Source organism: Gymnoscopelus braueri (genome assembly GCF_963280865.1).
Source record: "Gymnoscopelus braueri genome assembly, chromosome: 16".
Classification (NCBI taxonomy): domain Eukaryota; kingdom Metazoa; phylum Chordata; class Actinopteri; order Myctophiformes; family Myctophidae; genus Gymnoscopelus; species Gymnoscopelus braueri.
Window position 1 is genome coordinate 7,115,297 of NC_137616.1, and position 21,219 is coordinate 7,136,515.

The following is a 21,219-nucleotide window of genomic DNA, read 5'->3' on the forward strand; positions in this document are numbered from 1 at the left end:
TTTATCTTACAACAGACAACCTCAGCCTGGTCGAAGCTATAGCACTATAGGTAGGTTGCAGCCTGTCAATCCAAAGGTTGAAGGTTCGATTCCTGTTAATGGCAATAGGTTGACACGTCCAATCAATCCATTCTGCTTCCATCTGTCTCTCTCTTCAATCTATTGTTTCCATGTCTCTCTCTCTTCAATCTATTCCGTTTCCATGTCTCTCTCTCCGCCCTTAGATTGTCCGCAATTTTGAGCAGTTTGAAAAACACTTAAACCCAGGATTTTTTTATTATTTGCGTGAAATGGTATCATCTGTCTGACCTCCGTTTTCACTGGACCAGGTCTGTTGGTCCAATGGCTTCCCGCTTAAGTGAATGTTTCATAACATCAAGGTTGCCGGTTTCCAGCCTCACTTGGTGGAGACTTCATTTAAAGTGCATTGCAAACAACAACACTGTATTAATGAATACATATGCAATTGATAAAGATAACATGAAATGCTTATCTGAGAAGGTATGTATTTGCAATGTATGACATACTTCATTCTGAAAATAGCCGATCTACAATCTCAAAACTTTTCAGATAGCAACGTGTTTCTGAGCTTGTAGATCGGCTGCTTTCACTGGTTCACTTTTATCTTCAACAGACAACCTCAGCCTGGTCAAAGCTATAGCACTATAGGTAGTGTTGCAGCCTGTCAATCCGAAGGTTGAGGGTTCGATTCCTGTTAATGGCAATAGGTTGAGATGTCCAATCAATCCATTCTGCTTCCATCTCTCTCTCTCTTCAATCTATTATGTTTCCATGTCTCTCTCTCTCAATTAATGCTTGTGCAACTGTTAAAGGTAACATGAAATGCTTCTTGGAGAGAGTATGTTTTTGCAATGTATGACAAACTTCATTGTGAAAATAGCCGATCTACAATCTCACAACTTTTCAGATAGCAACGTTTTATGAGCTTGTAGATCGGCTACTTTCACTAGTTTTCGTTCCGAGGAGACACAAAAATGCCTTTATTGGTAAATGGTTGTGAACCAGTGATCTAGAGTAGTTCGGGACACAGAGGCTTGGTTCATAATGGACGGAAATACTTATAAATATCAACAGACACTACCAGTAATTGTGTCAATTAATACATATGCAATTGATAAAGATAACCTGAAATACTTATTTGAGAGGGTATGAAGTATGTCATACATACTTCATTCTGAAAATAGCCGATCTACAATCTCAAAACCTTTCAGATAGCAACTTTCTTTCTGAGCTTGTAGATCGGCTGCTTTCACTGGTTCACTTTTATCTTCAACAGACAACCTCAGCCTGGACAAAGCTATAGCACTATAGGTAGTGTTTGCAGCCTGTCAATTCGAAGGTTGATGGTTCGATTCCTGTTAATGGCAATAGATTGAGATGTCCAATCAATCCATTCTGCTTCCATCTCTCTCTCTCTCTCTCTTCAATCTATTATGTTTCCATGTCTCTCTCTCTCTTCAATCTATTCTGTTTCCATGTCTCTCTCTCTCTCTCTTCAATCTATTCCGTTTCCATGTCTCCCTCTTCAATCTATTCCGTTTCCATGTCTCTCTCTCTCTATCTCTTGAGGGGCGGCCATAGCTGAGTGGTTAGTGAGCCAGCCTAGGGAGCCAGAGGCCCTAGTTGCCTCAGGTACGATTCCAGGCCAGGCCGGCAAATGAAATTTGTCCCTGAGCAAGACTCTTAACCCCTAATTGCTCACAGGCCCTCATTGGAAACAAGACCGCAAGGACTTTCATGAACGGACCTGTTAAAGGAATTATCCTTATCTCTTCAATCTATTCCGTTTCCATGTCTCTCTCTCTCCGATCTACAATCTCACAACTTTTCAGATAGCAACGTGTTTCTGAGCTTGTAGGTCGGCTGCTTTCACTGGTTCACTTTTATCTTCAACAGACAACCTCAATCTGTACAAAGCTATAGCACTATAGGTAGTGTTGCAGCCTGTCAATCCGAAGGTTGAGGGTTCGATTCCTGTTAATGGCAATAGGTTGAGATCTCCATTCAATCCGTTCTGCTTCCATCTCTCTCTGTCTTCAGTCTATTATGTTTCCATGTCTCTCTCTCTCTCAATCTATTCCGTTTCCATGTCTCTCTCGCTCTCTCTCTCTTCAATCTATTCCGTTTCCATGTCTCTCTCTCTCTCTCTTCATCTATTCCGGTTCCAAGTCTCTCTCTCTCTCTTTCTCTTCAATCTATTCAGTTTCTCTCTTTCTCTCTTTCTCTTCAATCTATTCCGTTTCTCTTCTCTCTCTCTCTCTCTCTCTCTCTCTCTCTCTCTCTCTCTCTTCAATCTATTCCGATTCTCTCTCTCTCTCTCTTTCTCTTCAATCTATTCCGTTTCTCTCTCTCTCTCTCTCTCTCTCTCTTTCTCTTCAATCTATTCCGTTTCTCTCTCTCTCTTTCTCTCAATCTATTCAGTTTCTCTCTCTCTCTCTCTCTTTCTCTTCAATCTATTCCCGTTTATCTCTCTCTCTCTTCAATCTATTCCGTCTCTCTCTCTCTTCATCTATTCCGTCTCTCTCTCTCTCTCTCTCTCTCTCTCTCTCTCTCTCTCTCTCTTCTTTCTTTCTTTCTTCTTTCTTTCTTTCTTTCTTTCTTTCTTTCTCTCTCTCTCTCTCTCTCTCTCTCTCTCTCTCTCTCTCTCTCTCTCTCTCTCTCTCTCTCTCTCTCTCTCTCTCTCTCTCTCTCTCTCTCTCTCTTTCTCATAATTATGTTCTTTTAGAAAGTGAGCAACAGCAACAGTCCACCTGGCCTATTCCAATGGATTGGATCTACCCACCTCACCTGCTGTCATTCCCTCTCAATCCATAATCACACCTGCCCTCACTCACTCCTCATTAGTCTCTCTCTCTCTCTCTCTCTCTCTCTCTCTCTCTCTCTCTCTCTCTCTCTCTCTCTCTCTCTCTCTCTCTCTCTCTCTCTCTCTCTTCCCTGGCCCCGCTTATCGCTGCTTGCAGCTATATTTACGGGGCCAGAGCTCAGCTCTGGACCTGTTTTAATGTTGCCCTCTTTTTTCTTCTGCCACTTTTCGCAGTTCTGGCTGAACGTGCATACGCTTTTTACGAAACTGGCCATATGGTAGATGGTCATGAAAAACTATCAAGAAATAATTCTCACAATCTTTCGTCAAAAGGTGGCGCTATAGCAAAATGCCACTTTGAACAGGTACAACTCATGCCCTGTTTGACCTACAGCCATGAAACTTCAATACACACATGCGTCTACTCATGATGAACAACTTTCACGCTCTGACTTTTGACCTCTGACTTTAGATCTCCCACCATTTTGAATTATATGAAAAACAGTTAAAACCTATCTCCTCCTGGGATTTTTGAGTAATCTGCACGAAACGTTTTACACATGAACTTTGGACCTATGCCGACAAACTGATGCAAAAGATTTTCCATAAGTGAAAAAATGAAGCTTTAATGAGCCAATGAATATTGCAGTGTTATGACAATTATTCATCTGCCCCTAACACATACATGCACTCACATTTCTTTGAAACTTTGCGTTAATGTTGAGGGTCATTCCAAATATTACTGAAACCAATCTTACTCCAATTGGTCAAAGGGGGGCGCTATAGCGATTTTTTGAAAGTGCAAACTTTAAACAGGCAAAAGTCATGCCTCGTTTGGCCGACAGCCATTAAACCTGTTTACACATGTGCCTTGACTCATGAGGAAACACATGTATCACGTTGACCAGTAAGCTCCGCCCTTAGATTGTCCGCAATTTTGAGCAGTTGAAAAACACTTAAAACCCAGGATTTTTCAGCTATTTGCGTGAAACTGTATCATCTGAGCGATCTCCTTTTTCACAGGTTTTTGTCTGTTGGTCCAATGGCTTCTCCCTTAAACGTGTGCCTCACAACTGAACGTTGCCAGGTTCAAGCCTCACATGATGCAGACTCATTTAAGTTAAATTGCAAAAACATGACTGTATCAATGAATACATGTGCAAACGGTAAAGATAACATGAAATGCTTATTTGAGAGTATGTTTTTTCAATGTATGACGTACTTCATTGTGAAAATAGCCGATCTACAATCTCACAACTTTTCAGATAGCAACGTTTGTGAGCTTGTAGATCGGCTGCTTTCACTGGTTTCGGTTTCGAGGAGACATACAATTTCTCTATTGGTAAATGGTTTGTGAACGAGTGATCTAGTGTTAGTGAAACAGGGCTTGGTTCATGACAGAAGGCAAAAGTTTATGATCTTCAACAGACAACTTCAGCCTGATGAAGCTATAGCACTACAGGTAGTGTCTCAGCCTGTGAGTCTGAAGGTTGAGAGTTTGATTCCTGTCAATGGCAATAGGTTGAGCTGTCTGTTTCTCTCACTCTGTCTATCTGGCTCTGGTAGGTGGGTCATTACGGGGCCAGAGCTCAGCTCTGGACCTGTTTTAATGTTGCCCCTCTTTTTTCTTCTGCCACTTTTCGCAGTTCTGGCTGAACCGTGCATACGCTTTTTACGAAACTTGGCCATATGGTAGATGGTCATGAAAAACTATCAAGAAATAATTCTCACAATCTTTCGTCAAAAGGTGGCGCTATAGCAAAATGCCAACTTTGAACAGGTACAACTCATGCCCTGTTTGACCTACAGCCATGAAACTTCAATACACACATGCGTCTACTCATGATGAACAACTTTCACGCTCTGACTTTTGACCTCTGACCTTTAGATCTCCCACCATTTTTGAATTATATGAAAAACAGTTAAAACCTATCTCCTCCTGGGATTTTTGAGTAATCTGCACGAAACGTTTTACACATGAACTTTGGACCTATGCCGACAAACAAGCAGCAAAGATTTTCCATAAGTGAAAAAATGAAGCTTTAATGAGCCAATGAATATTGCAGTTTTATGACAATTATTCATCTGCTCCTAACCACATACATGCAGACTCACATTTCTTTGAAACTTTGCGGTAATGTTGAGGGTCATTCCAAATATCACTGAAACCAATCTTACTCCAATTGGTCAAAGGGGGGCGCTATAGCGATTTTTTTTAAATGCAAACTTTAAACAGGCAAAAGTCATGCCTCGTTTGGCCGACAGCCATTAAACCTGCTTACACATGTGCCTTGACTCATGAGGAACACATGTATCACGTTGACCAGTAAGCTCCGCCCTTAGATTGTCCGCAATTTTGAGCAGTTTGGAAAACACTTAAACCCAGGATTTTCCAGCTATTTGCGTGAAACTGTATCATCTGTGTCATCTCCTTTTTCACAGGTTCTTGTCTGTTGGTCCAATGGCTTCTCCCTTAAGCGAGTTGCCTCACGACCGCAAGGTTGCCGGTTCAAGCCTCACTTGTTGCAGACTCATTTAAGTTGAATTGCAAAAAAACATGACTGTATCAATGAATACATGTGCAAACGGTAAGATGAAATGCTTATTTGAGAGTATGTTTTTTCAATGTATGACGTTCTTCATTGTGAAAATAGCCGATCTACAATCTCACAACTTTTCAGAACGTTTTGTGAGCTAGTAGAAATGTCTCTCTCTCTCTCTCTCTCTCTCTCTCTCTCTCTCTCTCTCTCTCTCTCTCTCTTCTCTCCTCTCTCTCTCTCTCTCTCTCTCTCTCTCTCTCTCTCTCTCTCTCTCTCTCTCTCTTCTCTCTCTCTCTCTCTCTCTCTCTCTCTCTCTCTCTCTCTCTCTCTCTCTGTTGGTCCAATGGCTTCTCGCTTAAGTGTGTGCCTTAAACCTCAAGGTTGCCAGTTCAAGCCTCACTTGATGCAGACTTCATTTAAGTTGCATTGCACACAACATGACAATTAATGCAAGTGCAGTTGTTAAAGATAACCTGAAATGCTTATTGAGAGTATGTCTTTTCAGTGTATGACATAGTTCATTCTGAAAATAGCCGATCTACAATCTCAAAACTTTTCAGATAGCAACGTGTTTCTGAGCTTGTAGATCGGCTGCTTTCACTCGTTCAATTTTATCTTCAACAGACAACCTCAGCCTAGACAAAGCTATAGCACTATAGGTAGTGTTGCAGCCTGTCAATCCGAAGGTTGAGGGTTAGATTCCTGTTAATGGCAATAGGTTGAGACGTCCAATCAATCCATTCTGCTTCCAACTTTCTCTCTCTTCAATCTATTATGTTTCCATGTCTCTCTCTCTTCAATCTATTCCGTTTCCATGTCTCTCTCTCCGCCCTTAGATTGTCCGCAATATTGAGCAGTTTGAAAAACACTTAAACCCAGGATTTTTCAGTTATTTGCGTGAAATGGTATCATCTGTTTGACCTCCGTTTTCACTGGATCATGTCTGTTGGTCCAATTGCTTCCAGCTTAAGTGAATGTTTCACTACATCAAGGTTGCCGGTTCAAGCCTCACTTGGTGGAGACTTCATTTAAAGTGCATTGCAAACAACAAGACTGTATTAATGAATACATATGCAATTGATAAAGATAACATGAAATGCTTATTTGAGAAGGTATGTTTTTGCAATGTATGACATATTTCATTCTGAAAATAGCCGATCTACAATCTCAAAACTTTTCAGATAGCAACGTGTTTCTGAGCTTGTAGATCGGCTGCTTTCACTGGTTCACTTTTATCTTCAACAGACAACCCTCAGCCTGTACAAAGCTATAGCACTATAGGTAGTGTTGCAGCTTGTCAATCCGAAGGTGAGGGTTCGATTCCTGTTAATGGCAATAGGTTGAGATGTCCAATCAATCCATTCTGCTTCCATCTTCCTCTCTCTTCAATCTATTATGTTTCCATGTCTCTCTCTCTTCAATCTATTCCGTTTCCATGTCTCTCTCTCCGCCCTTAGATTGTCCGCAATTTTGAGCAGTTTGAAAAACACTTAAACCCAGGATTTTTTCAGTTATTTGCGTGAAATGGTATCATCTGTTTGACCTCCGTTTTCACTGGATCAGGTCTGTTGGTCCAATGGCTTCCCGCTTGAGTGAATGTTTCACTACATCAAGGTTGCCGGTTCAAGCCTCACTTGGTGGAGACTTCATTTAAAGTGCATTGCAAACAACAAGACTGTATTAATGAATACATATGCAATTGATAAAGATAACTTGAAATGCTTATTTGAGAAGGTATGTTTTTGCAATGTATGACATAGTTTCATTCTGAAAATAGCCGATCTACAATCTCAAAACTTTTCAGATAGCAACCGTGTTTCTGAGCTTGTAGATCGGCTGCTTTCACTGTTCACTTTTATCTTCAACAGACAACCTCAGCCTGTACAAAGCTATAGCACTATAGGTAGTGTTGCAGCTTGTCAATCAGAAGGTTCAGGGTTCGATTCCTGTTAATGGCAATAGGTTGAGATGTCAATTCCGCTTCCATCTCTCTTCAATCTATTATGTTTCCAAGTGTCTCTCTCTCTCTTCAATCTATTCCGTTTCCATGTCTCTCTCGCTCTCTCCCTCTCTCCCTTCAATCTATTCCGTTTCCATGTCTCTCTCTCTCTTCAATCTATTCCGTTTCCATGTCTCTCTCTCTCTTCAATCTATTCCGTTTCCATCTCTCTCTCTCTCTCTCTCTCTCTCTCTCTCTCTCTCTCTCTCTCTCTCTCTCTCTCTCTCTCTCTCTCTCTCTCTCTCTCTCTCTCTCTCATTCACCAGGTCAGGTCTGTTGGTCCAATGGCTTCTCGCTTAAGTGTGTGCCTTAGAACCTCAAGGTTGCCAGTTCAAGCCCCACTTGATGCAGACTTCATTTAAGTTGCATTGCACACAACATGATTGTGTCAATTAATGCAAGTGGCAATTGTTAAAGATAACCTGAAATGCTTATTTGAGAGTATGTCTTTTCAATGTATGACATAGTTCATTCTGAAAATAGCCGATCTACAATCTCAAAACTTTTCAGATAGCAACGTGTTTCTGAGCTTGTAGATCGGCTGCTTTCACTGGTTCACTTTTATCTTCAACAGACAACCTCAGCCTGTACAAAGCTATAGCACTATAGGTAGTGTTGCAGCTTGTCAATCCGAAGGTTCAGGGTTCGATTCCTGTTAATGGCAATAGGTTGAGATGTCAATTCCGCTTCCATCTCTCTTCAATCTATTATGTTTCCAAGTCTCTCTCTCTCTCTTCATCTATTCCGTTTCCATGTCTCTCTCGCTCTCTCCCTCCAATCTATTCCGTTTCCATGTCTCTCTCTCTCTTCAATCTATTCCGTTTCCATGTCTCTCTCTCTCTTCAATCTATTCCATTTCCATGTCTCTCTCTCTCTCTCTCTCTCTCTCTCTCTCTCTCTCCTCTCTCTCTCTCTCTTCAATCTATTCCGTTTCCATGTCTCTTTCTCTCTCTCTCTCTTCAATCTATTCCGTTTCCATGTCTCTCTCTCTCTTCAATCTATTCCGTTTCCATGTCTCTCTCTCTCTCTCTCTCTCTCTCTCTTTCTCTTCAATCTATTCCGTTTCTCTCTCTCTCTCTTTCTCTTCAATCTATTCCATTTCTCTCTCTCTCTCTCTCTTCAATCTATTCGTCTCTCTCTCTCTCTCTCTCTCTCTCTTCAATCTATTCCGTCTCTCTCTCTCTTCAATCTAATCCGTCTCTCTCTCTCTCTCTCTCTCTGTCTCTCTCTCTCTCTCTCTCTCTCTCTCATCTCTCTCTCTCTCTCTCTCTCTCTCTCTCTCTCTCTCTCTCTCTATTCACTGGCCCCGTATTATCGCTGCTTGCAGCTATATTAATACTTGTTTTTCGCTCCATCTCAATTCAGGCTAATCTTAGTTCTGGCTTAACCGTGCGGTCGCTTTTTACGAAATTCGGAAGTTTCATGTAAAACAGTCAAGAAATGAATCTCACAGTCATTCGTCAAAGGGTGGCGCTATAGCACTCAATTGAAAATGCCAACTTTGAGCAGGTACAACTCATGCCCTGTTTGACCTACAGCATGAAACTTAAATACACATATGCGTCTCCTAATGACTTACAACTTTCGTGATCTGACTTTTGACCTCTGACCTTTAGATCTCCCACCATTTTGAATTATATGAAAAGAAGTTAAAATCTATCTCCTCTTGGATTTTTGAGCAATCTGCACAAAACTGTTTACACATGAACTTTGGACCTATGCCGACAAAATCGATGCAGCGGATTTTCCATAAGTGAAAAAATGAAGCTTTAATGAGCCAATGAATATTGCAGTTTTATGACACTTATTCATCTGCCCCTAACACATACATGCAGACTCACATTTCTTTGACAACTTGCGGTAATGTTGAGGGTCATTCCAAATATCACTGAAACCAATCTTACTCCAATTGGTCAAAGGGGGGCGCTATAGCGATTTTTTGAAAATGCAAACTTTAAACAGGCAAAAGTCATGCCTCGTTTGGCCGACAGCCATTAAACCTGCTTACACATGTGCCTTGACTCATGAGGAACACCTGTATCACGTTGACCAGTAATCTCCGCCCTTAGATTGTCCGCAATTTTGAGAAGTTTGAAAAACACTTAAACCCAGGATTTTTCAGCTATTTGCGTGAAACTGTATCATCTGTGTGATCTCTTTTTTCACAGTTTCTGTCTGTTGGTCCAATGCCTTCTCCCTTAAAGGGAAATCCACCCATTTTCAATATTTAACTATGTCATTAATATAGCATAAAGGAGTTGTGTGGAAATAAGAAAAAATTTAAAAAAAAATTAACATTGCAAAAATTTTTAACATTGCAAAAAAATTAACATTGCAAATTACACTGTGATGACTCATCATGGTGTAATTTGCAATGTTAATTTTTTTTGCAATGTAAATTTTTTTGCAATGTTATTTTTTTTTTTAATTTTTTCTTATTTCCACACAACTCCTTTATGCTATATTAATGACATAGTTAAATATTGAAAATGGGTGGATTTCCCCTTTAAACGAATGCCTCACAACACCAAGGTTGCCAGTTCAAGCCTCACTTGATGCAGGCTTCATTAAAGTTGCATTGCACACAACATGACTGTATCAGTGAATACATGTGCAATTTTTAAACATAACATGAAATGCTTAACAATATTTGTTTCTCTCTCTCTCTCTCTCTCATTCACCAGGTCAGGTTTGTTGGTCCAATGGCTTCTAGCTTAAACGTGTGCCTCACAAGGTTGCCAGTTCAACCTCCCTTAATGCAGACTTCATTAAAATTGCATTGCACACAACATCATTGTGTCAATTAATGCATACGCAATTGTTAAAGATAACCTGAAGTCCTTACAATGTATGATATTAGTGAGGATGCTTAAGACCATATTTTTGAAAAATGTGGACACGGCTCACAAAAGCGCCAATTTTGTTCTACATGCTCTCCATCACCATAAGTTTCATTTTGGAAGGGTAGCCACGTCATCAAGATGGCAGAAGGTGGCCATCTTGGATTGCAAAGATGGCCACCATGTAATATCTATAAGTGCCAATATCCAAGCCACTTAGAATGTCAATCTTGGTGTCTAAATATACATTTTCTGGGACAAGGAATGCAATAAAACTATAGGGAATATCAATAAGTGACTAATTCTGCCAATATTAGATAATTTGGTTGATTCTGGCCATATATGAACACAATTGTATTAAAATGTATGTGTCGGCTAGATTATGCACAACATATTGGTATGAGTTTTTATCAAACTTTGACAGATCTGACTCTTGTTATCAATGGTGGAAAGTAACTAAGTACATTTACTTAAGTACCGTACTGGAATTTGAAAACGGAGGAATTTGTACTTTATTCGAGTATTTTCTCAAGCATACCAATAGACCAGGCTCATGAGCAGAATAATGATCTAGTAAAGGGTTCTGGAGGTGCAGTCGGACTCACCGAGGTGGATGATCGCAGGGCCTGAACAAGCACGACTCCTAAAAGAGTTTGAGCAGGAGTATGTTTTAGAAAAAGGAAATAAACAACACCACCATGAAGAAGGAATGGCTACACAAAAGACGTTCAAAGAGCAAACACTAGCACTTGTGCACACCATCAGTGGGATGGGCAATCCGTTCCTAGATGATAGCCACAAGCTTCTAATGTTGGACACACGAAATGTGATTGACGAGTCAGTGGTTAACACAGTCCGCACTGTGGAATCAGTGGGCAGAGAACAGTACGACAAGTACCATAAGACAGTGATCATGGACCGCACACACTCCATTCATGAGCCCATCAAAAAGAACTCACTGCCTCTCTTCAGATGCCCAAAACTCAAGATCAAGACCAAGCAGGCAGGGCAGATCTCAATGTTGAAGGATGATGTGGCACTCTTGTCCCGGTTATATATAACCACGCAACACAGAGAGGGGAACATGAGCACCTTCTTTAAACATGAAAACCATCCATACCCTCCCTCTCTATCTGACAGAGGGAAACTACGGCTGGGAAAGAAGTCAGATCTGCTAAATATTCTGACACAGAAGACACAAGAAGAACCTCCAGCTACGTTTGATGTCAAAGTACTCGATGGAGCTGCTGTGGTGCACTTCCTGTCCACTACCAACATTACCACATTTGACGAATATGCCAGTTGTGTCTTTGTTCCCCACATCATGAAACACCTGGAGATCTCCAAAAGAGTTGATGTGGTCTGGGATACTTACATCACCAGCAGCATAAAAGAGTCAACAAGGTAGAAGCGAGGCAAAGGGATACGACGGAAGGTGGCTGGTCAGAACAAGCTGCCGGGGAATTGGTCAGATTTCCTGCGTGATCCTATAAACAAGCAGGAACTCTTTGCCTTTCTCTCTGGGAAGATTGCATCCACTGCCTGGCCAGAGGGCAAGCTGGTCTTCATCACATATGGCATCACAGTGGTCGTCACAGATACCAGCCACTCGATGCTGCCATGTAACCATGAAGAGGCCAACACCAGGATAGTGATTCACCTGCTTGATGCCCTGGAACATGGCTGTTCTACCTGCTTGATACGCACTGTGGATACGGATGTTGTCGTTATCCTCATCGGCAAGTTCCATGCCCTGCTCGCCAAGTATCCAGCTGCAGACATCTGGGTTGCTTTTGGCACTGGCAAGAACTACACCTATGTTCATATAAACACGATCTGCCATGCTCTGGGCAAAGACACTTTGGCACTTCCCATCTTCCACTGTTACACAGGCTGTGACACAACATCAGCATTCTGCGGGAAAGGGAAGAAGTCAGCATGGGTGGCTTGGAATTCCTACCCTGAGGTCACCCAGGCCTTCAACTACATGGCAGAAAATCCATACACTTCTGTGACGATAGATGCCCAACACTTTCAGCTTCTTGAGCGTTTCACAGTCATCATGTATGATAAGACAAGTGATTTGGAATCTGTCAATGAAGCACGACGAGAGTTGTTCTGCCAGAAGAACAAAACGATGGAACACATTCCACCAACGCAAGATTCACTGCTGCAGCACGTGAAGCGAGTTGCCTACCAGTCTGGGATCTCGACCACATCTGAACTGGCCCAGCAGCCGACACCCAGTCCAGAAGGATGGGGATGGACATTAGATGACAACAACCAGGTCTGGCTTCCTGTGTGGAGTATTCTACCGATGGCGTCAAAAGCCTGCAGTGAACTGGTCAAGTGCGGTTGTAAAAGAGGTTGTGGTGCAAGGTGCTCATGCAAGAAGGCACACTGGAATTGCACAGATCTTTGCAGTTGTCAATGTGACAAATAATTTGAATGTTGTTATCCTTGAAAGTGAAGCTAATAATCTTCAATTCTCTTCATGCTCCATTTTTCAATGTGTCTGAAAATGATGTACATACATAGGCAGAATCAACCAAATTATCTAATATTGGCAGAATTAGTCACTTATTGACATTCCCTATAGTTTTATTGCATTCCTTGTCCCAGAAAATGTATATTTAGACACCAAGATTGACCTTCTAAGTGGCTTGGAAGCCGAGATATTGGCAATTATAGATATTACATGGTGGCCATCTTTGCAATCCAAGATGGCCGCCTTCTGCCATCTTGATGACGTGGCTACCCTTCCAAAATGAAACCTATGGTGATGGAGAGCATGTAGAAAAAATGTGGCGCTTTTGTGAGCCGTGTCCACATTTTTATGTTAACAGCCCTCACTATATACATCATTCTGAAAATAGCCGATCTACAATCTCACATCTTTTCAGATAGCAACGTTTTGTGAGCTTGTAGATCGACTACTTTCACTAGTTTCTGTTCCGAGGAGACGTACAATTTCTCTATCGGTAGATGGTTAGGGAACCATTGATCTAGAGTAGTTAGCAAAACAGAGGCCTGGTCCGTCAGGGACGGAATGAGTTATTAATATCAACAGACACTGCCAGGGCTATCATATCTCTAGCTCAATGAGAAGAAAGGCAGCCTTGTAGTCCGGAAGTCACCGGTTCGATCCCCGTCCCCGACGATGTGTTGAGGTGATCATAATTTGGCATTCGTATGCTTACGCATAGTATTTCTTGAGGTTAGGGGAAGGCACAGTTTTACTGAGGTTAGGGTTAGTGAGGGTTTAAAATGCTCATTTGTTAATTGCATGGTCTCCTTTCTCTCAAGTTCAGTCTTCTATGTTTCTATGGCTTATTGTGCATATTACTTATCATTGCTTCTTTCTTTCTTCTCTGTGCAATCCCTGGCCCCGTATTATCGCTGCTTGCAGCTATATATTTTTATTATTATTGTTAATAGACAGGCTACTTTGCAAGTATATGTTAGAGCAACTTAAGTGCCTGCAGAACTTAATAATATAGGCACACTTATTATTATTATTGTTATTATTATTATTATTATTATTATTATTATTATTATTATTATTATTATTATTATTATTATTATTACCCTTATTATTATTATTATTATTATTATTATAAGTTTCTCAGTAATAAAGCTATGCACGATTATGCATTATGTGCATTATGAGCTTGGTGAAAAGAAAAACATCCTTTAACTTGTTAAAACCGGCAAAGCATCTGCATCATTTTATAGATTTTAGCGTTGGCTATTCAAAAATAGCAGATATACAAGCTCACAGTGCATCACTTCGTGCCGCGCTGTGAACTTGTAGATCTACTATATTTTAACTATGTTTGAAAAATCTTGAAAGTGTTTGAAATATTTTGAATAATTTTGACTTTTTTTAACACAAATCTGGTGGTCCCTGGCACAAAACATTTTCAGATGGCGGGTCCGCGTCCAAATACATATCATTTTTGGGGTCCTTGGCACGAACAGGTTTGAGAACTATACTGATTCAGAAGGCATTTGTAGAATCAACCTCAGGTGTTAATGGGTTAAGTTCCTGGCAACACAACATGTTTACTATATTTAATGAACTTTTATTTTGACATGTTATAAGAACTTAACTGTAAATCGGTGTTGTTATGGTGCTTGTGTGCACATGAATGTTGCATGTCTAATTGTCTATCCAAAACTAGATATTCAACTTGATGGAATGATGGATATTCACAGATGGAACAAGATGCAACTTTTGGCAAATGTATTTGTTTCCTTGTCACGCAACCTCCTCCACATTCTACTGTCAATCATGGTTTACACCAGTGGTTTTCAACCTTTTTCGCATCAAGGACCCCCAAATTGTCAAATATTAGCCCAGGGACCCCCATTTGAAAAGATATGCCAGGGACTCAACCATTGAAATTTCTTGGGGGTCCTACACTGTATCATCATCACTAGTGTTCCCTTAACTCTGATGAGAGTGTACAAAAAATGTGTACAGACATATAAGGGTCAATTTGGTTGCTAACTATTAATTTGGCTGGGGACCCCCTGGAACCCCCTCAAGGACCACCCGTGGTCCCCGGACCACTGGTTGAAAACCCCTGGTTTACACAGATCTAGTTCTCTCTCTTGACAGACTGGCTATTCAACATGATGTTCAGTTGAGAGACAGAGGGGGAATTACATTTTATATTTTGCAAATTAGTTTCCTTGTCATTCAACCTCCACCATCAGTTTGATACTCTTCCTTATACCTTCACCATGTTTTATTATCAGAGCCAGTTTAGGTCTCTTTTCCACCAGCTATATAACACCAGTTTGTTTTATTTCATTTAATTTGATTTGATGGAGGTACAGGACAACAGCTGTAGCAAAACAGCATGTGAAATACATCGTCAATGTTTCGGCGATGATACAAACTACCCTGGGGGACTCCGGTCAACCAAGTATTTAGAGGGTTTAAATGGTTAAGAACGTATCGATATTTACTTTGAAAATTGGAAAATCAAAGCACAGTGCCAGAACCGGCTACGTCTGTTGTGGCCACCATGCAACACACACACACACACACACACACACACACACACACACACACACACACACACACACACACACACACACACACACACACACACACACACACACACACACACACACACACACACACACACACACACACACACACACACACCCACCCACCAACCAACCACATCATTCAAAGCATGAACTGCTCAAGGTGCGGCCATAGTTGAATGATTATAGAGCCCGCCTTGGAACCCAGAGGTCTCAGGTTCAATTCCAGGCCCTGCAGCAATGTGTCAAAGTGTCCCTGAGCAAGATACTTGACCCCCAACTGCTCCCCGAGACACTGCCCCCTAGTGCCCACTGCTCCTGTCACTAAGGATGGGTTAAATGCAGATACTGGTGTTTTCCAAAATATCCAGTGACAAATACCACAAAGGTGTGTAGACTACATTATTATTATTATTATTATTATTGTTCTGAATAAACATAAAAATGCATGACCGTCTAGGATTCTGTGTAAACAGTCTGTCAGTAATAAAGCAATGCACGATTATGCATTATGTGAATTCATATTTTGAATAAGAGCTTGGTGAAAAGAAAAACATCCTTCAACTCGTTAAAACCGGATAAGCATCTGTGTCATTTTAACGATTTTATCGTTGGCTATTACAAAATAGCAGATATACAAGCTCACAGCGCGTCACTTCGTGCCACGCTGTGAGCTTGTATATCTGCTATTATTGAACATTTTAGAAATTTTGATATATCTTTTTTTAACGCAAATCTTCTCTTCTGGTGGTCCCTGGCACAAAACATTTTCAGATGGGGGGTCCACGTCCAAATACATATAATTATGGGGGTCCTTGGCACGAACATGTTTGAGAACTATAGGGTTAATAGTTTCTGGCAACACAACATGTTTACTATATTTAATGAACGTCCTTACTGGAAACTAGCTGCTGTGTTTGGAATGTGAACTGACAGAGGATTCCTGTAGACTGACAGTAAACAGGATAGACAGCTCATCATGTTGTAAATCGACTATTTTTCGGCAAAAATACAAGTAGGGGAGAGCCGCCAAGATTGTAACGCGTCATGGTTGCAACAAGCATGTTTTCTCTTGATTGGTCAATTTTCTCATAACGTCATCACATCAGTATGTGACCAGTGCTGTAATGAACGTGCCCAGGAAGTAGGAAGTATTTTCATCCAGACTAGAGAAAGTTATCGCAGAAAAACTGATTTATCTTAAAGTTAGTAAAAAAATTCACCTTGAGTATCTTTGGTCTACAAATCTTTCCTTTAATGTTGTCGAGCTAAAATCCACATGGTTATCTGCATGTATCTGTTCTTCATCAGTTTACATCGTTTTATTACTCTATGCACGTTAGTTCTGTTCTGTAAACAAAGCCAAAGCAGTGGAGCACAGAGCGACCCGATTGTAACACCCATCTGTTTAGGTGTAATCAATGGATTTTCCCATGGAATTTACTCAAACTGCCATCCCTGTAAGATTTAATAAATTCCTTACGTTTGATACATTATCTTATCACATCCTTGGTATGAAAACAATGTAAAACAGTTGCTTGAAATGAATATAATTGATTTAAGCTGAAAACGATTTGTTTAATGCCGTTTTTTAGCAGTGTTACTTTTGTAACTATGGCTGTTACAATTAGTCTGATAAGCGCTTAAAATGTAACGTCGGAACAGCGTCCACTTTCGGTTTAATAACTCACAACCTGTTTTATCAATTGAAAAACTTTAAGTGGTTTATGATAGCAGACATGTGTAGGTTCTTTGCTTGAAAATATTACATATGTAGGTAAAACGATCGCCGAGTAAAAGACCGAAAAGTGAAAAATGTTACAATCTTAGCTGCTCTCCCCCAGATCCCTGGGGAACTCCGGTCAACCAAGTATATACAGTAGGGTTTAAATGGTTATAAAGAAAACATCACATGGATACACCTGGGACGTATCATCAGTGTTGTCTGGGTCATCGGGTGTTTCGGGTCTCGCAACAACATCGCCCAGGTGACCCAGCCGGGGTTGATCTAGCCCCGACTTACGTCCCAGTAGCTACCCACGGTCAGTCCTCTTAGGCAGAGACAGGGCCACTCAAAGAACGTATAGATATTTACTTTGACATTTTTTAAATCAAAACACAGTGCCAGAACCGGCTTTGTTTTAACCAAAAAAAATCAAGCTTGTGGATCTGGTACTTTCAATGCTTTTGTGTGATGATCAGAGTGTAGAAGAGAGAGTTGCGTCACGCAAAGCAGGATGTTGCCTCCTGTAGTTCCAAACAGGAACTTCCTCATTGAAATAGAAACAGAACTTCCGCATTCCATTCTTACGATGGGAGTCAACGCTAGTGTCGTCACTCTCATAGTTATATCACGCTGAGTATGATCAAGTATAGGTCGTTAATATACACAAAAACACAAAAAGTTAGAATATGGAGTTCAGAGTTTTCTGCCCGACAACCAGTGGTGGAAAAAGTACTCAAATGTTTTATTTAAGTAAAAGTATCAATACTGCAATGTAGAAGTATTCTGTTACAAGTAAAAGTCCGGATTTCAAAATGTACTTGAGTAAAAGTACAAAAGTATTGGTATCAAAATGTACTTAAAGCACCAAAAGTAAACGTACAGCTTTTTTTTTAATAGCCGATCTAGAAGCTCACCACGCGTCGCATCCCTAGGTATAAAATAGGGCTAAAGTGGTTAATGTTTAATAATGTAATAATGTATATCTGCAAAGTAAGTAGTAACTAAAGTTTTCAAATATTTGTAGTGGAGTAAAAGCACAATATGTGCCTCTGAGATGTAGTGGAGTAGAAGTAAAAGTGTAGACAATTGGAAATACTCCAGTAAAGCAGAAGTACCTCAACATTTTACTTAAAGGGATATTTCACTTTCAAAAAAACTTTTGCTCATTTTATCGTCTACTCAGGCTTTAGTGAGCCCCCCAGACAGTTTTTAAGTTGCTTGATTCATTATTTAGATATTTGATATTCATTTTATCAGACACGCCCCCTTCCTATACAAACCCATTATAACTTCAAACTTCATTTTTAACATGTTAGATTCATCAAAAACACCCGTCCTTGGTTCTGGTGACTCACCCTGCCCTCCTAATACGCGAGGGGGCCGTGTTTTTTCGATAACTTTTTTCATTTATTTTTAATATTGTTTTTGGAAAATGAAAAAAATGTAATACATTAAAAAATTTAAATAAAATAAATGAAAAAAGTTATCGAAAAAACACAGCCCCCTCACGTATTAGGAGGGCAGGGTGAGTCAGCAGAACCAAGGACGGGTGTTTTTGATGAATCTAACGGGTTAAAATGGAGTTTGAAGTTATAATGGGTTTGTATAGGAAGGGGGCGTGTCTGATAAAATGAATATCAAATATCTAAATACTAAATCTAGCAACTTATAAACTGTCTGGGGGGCTCACTAAAGCCTGAATAGACGATAAAATGACCAAAAGTTTTTTTGAAAGTGAAATATCCCTTTAAGTACAGTACTTGAGTAAATGTACTTAGTTACTTTACGCCACTGCAGACAACAGTGATATCATATTTCACTGCCTACCATGACTGTTGAACAATCACTGAGCCTTCCTGTCACCAGGCTGTCCTGAAGACACAGCATTATTCTTCTGTGTATCGCTGTTGTCAGGCAGAAAACTCTTATCTGCATGTTCTAACTTTTTGTGTTTTTTTCATACATTGACGTCATACTTGATCATACTACAGCGTCACACATAAGCATCAAAAGTAGCAGATCTACTATTTTTGTTATTTTTTAATTTAAATACTGAAAAGTATCAGTTTTGGACATATGAGGTTTCCACCTGACAGAAACGATATAATGACTATTATGACTAAATACTATGACATGTTTTTATAATCTGCTACTTTTAAATGCCTCATTTTAAAAAATGTCCCCCTTAATCCATGCACCTTATGTACATTATCTGTCATTACGTCTAACTGCTTGATACCACTGCAATTTATCCACCACACACACCTTATATATGTAATGCACCGTATGTATATTTATTATGTATGTTTTTCTGTTTCTTCCTTTCCATATCTCTTTACAGCTTTCTTAAAACTGCAATGATGGGGTTTGTGCAACAAGTAATTTCACCCACTTGTACCATCAGTTTTTTTTTTTTTTTTACTGAACACACCAATTATGTTCGTATAGAGAGACTCTGGACAAAGCTGGATGTACGGCGGTGGATTCTAACCCACAACTGGGATCTTTAAGTGAGCTAGGGTTGATGTGTGGATATACTCAGATTCTCCCTCAGATGTCTCTGCTACAACAGGGAATGACGACACTCTTTATATTGTCACTCACTGATAGTATTGCTGTTCTGATGTGGTTCTAGAAATTAAACATGGCAAATATGTATATTCATTATATGACATTAAGTAAAACATTATTACAATAAACAAAAAATCATTCCCACAATAGGAATTAAGTAGCTGTATACTATTGACCCTGTGCCTGTGGTGTAAAGTAACGAAGTACATGTACTCAAGTACTGTGCTTAAGTACACTATTGAGGAATGTTTGCTTAAATGTTTACTGGAGTATTTACCATTTTCAGTACTTTTACTTCTCAGAGGCAAATATTTTACTTTTACTCCACTACAATTATTTGAAAACTTTAGTTACCAGTTACTTTGCAGATATAAATGATTACATTATAAAACATACATTAACCACTTTAGCCCTATTTTATACATAGGCTATTTTCAAATATTTTAGTACTTTTACTTTTGGTACTTTAAGTACATTTTGACACCAATACTTTTGTACTTTTACTCAAGTAAATTTTGAGTACTTTTTCCACCACTGCCCTGTGCATATTTGTAACAGCAAGCTTATTCTGTAAAGGAGTCTCTCTGCATAACATACACTCTAAACACTTAGACCCTCTATATACTTATAAAACAAGCTACAATACAAAAGTATGGTAGTTATAATATGCTGTTCTTCTAAGCATAATAATGTAATTTGACCAACACGGTTTTTGTTATTTTTTAATTTAAATACTGAAAAGTATCAGTTTTGGACATATGAGGTTTCCACCTGACAGAAACGATATAATGACTATTATGACTAAATACTATGACATGTTTTTATAATCTGCTACTTTTAAATGCCTCATTTTAAAAAATGTCCCCCTTAATCCATGCACCTTATGTACATTATCTGTCATTACGTCTAACTGCTTGATACCACTGCAATTTATCCACCACACACACCTTATATATGTAATGCACCGTATGTATATTTATTATGTATGTTTTTCTGTTTCTTCCCTTCCATATCTCTTTACAGCTTTCTTAAAACTGCAATGATGGGGTTTGTGCAACAAGTAATTTCACCCACTTGTACCATCAGTTTTTTGTTTTTTTTTACTGAACACACCAATTATGTTCGTATAGAGAGACTCTGGACAAAGCTGGATGTACGGCGGTGGATTCTAACCCACAACTGGGATCTTTAAGTGAGCTAGGGTTGATGTGTGGATGTACTCAGATTCTCCCTCAGATGTCTCTGCTACAACAGGGAATGACGACACTCTTTATATTGTCACTCACTGATAGTATTGCTGTTCTGATGTGGTTCTAGAAATTAAACATGGCAAATATGTATATTCATTATATGACATTAAGTAAAACATTATTACAATAAACTAAAAATCATTCCCACAATAGGAATTAAGTAGCTGTATACTATTGACCCTGTGCCTGTGGTGTAAAGTAACGAAGTACATGTACTCAAGTACTGTGCTTAAGTACACTATTGAGGAATGTTTGCTTAAATGTTTACTGGAGTATTTACCATTTTCAGTACTTTTACTTCTCAGAGGCAAATATTTTACTTTTACTCCACTACAATTATTTGAAAACTTTAGTTACCAGTTACTTTGCAGATATAAATGATTACATTATAAAACATACATTAACCAC

General features: G+C 39.6%; 1 pseudogene across 1 annotated transcript in view; it reads right to left on the reverse strand.

Annotated features, from left to right (window-relative positions):
* The window catches only part of LOC308103784 (centrosomal protein of 57 kDa-like), a 26,554-nt pseudogene extending 7,677 nt beyond the window's left edge, over positions 1-18,877 (reverse strand). Inside the window, exon 1 of the transcript in view lies at positions 18,818-18,877. The product of the transcript in view is annotated as a centrosomal protein of 57 kDa-like (transcript). The remainder of the gene's footprint in view (positions 1-18,817) is intronic.
* Between the last annotated feature and the right edge of the window lie 2,342 nt (positions 18,878-21,219).